Here is a 676-nt window from a genome sequence, read left to right as displayed (position 1 = left end):
AACGAAAAAGGACTCGTATGGTTAGTTTAACTCAACAACTTTAGTGTAATTAAATTAAATCAAACTCAAATTAACATGTGTCCGGCTCGGATGATTCACTCAATTAACACAGCGCGTCACACCAATACACAAAACAAATAACCCCCACTGTGCATTTACTGCTTGTTTATTAATTCCAGTCACTCTTATGTGTGTGAGATCCTGCTTGTGTGTACTTTGAATATCATATGTGAGGCTATTTCATAACTAAAATGGTGGTGAAAATATTTAACTTTGCTAGACAGCATTTCTCTGAGCCATTCATTAAAAGGAAATAATTTATTTGCTGTGGAAAGAAGGCAACATAATGCGGACTTATAGGTTAAACAATCTTTGCTTCCTTTAACTTAGTTTGGATAACAGTAGTAGTCTAATAGTGGCTGCAGCAGCAACAGCATTGGTTGCCAACAGCTGTCTTGTTTTTATTTCTTTATTACAGATATGCAACATTATTTGGCCATGGTGATCGCTGCTTGCTGTTGGTTTGCAGGACTTCTGTTTTTCTGCTGATGTTGTTTTTTTCATCTATGTACACTGTCTTGGTCTGTCGTGTCAGAGGTAGTGAGTTTTGGAGTATAGACATTTGTTTGTTTTTGCATCTTCAGCACCAAGGACAGCACTTAAAGTGATTTTGTTA

The sequence above is a fragment of the Epinephelus lanceolatus genome, chromosome 20 (genome assembly GCF_041903045.1).
Source record: "Epinephelus lanceolatus isolate andai-2023 chromosome 20, ASM4190304v1, whole genome shotgun sequence".
In the NCBI taxonomy this organism is placed as follows: domain Eukaryota; kingdom Metazoa; phylum Chordata; class Actinopteri; order Perciformes; family Serranidae; genus Epinephelus; species Epinephelus lanceolatus.
This window is presented reverse-complemented; position numbering follows the sequence as displayed.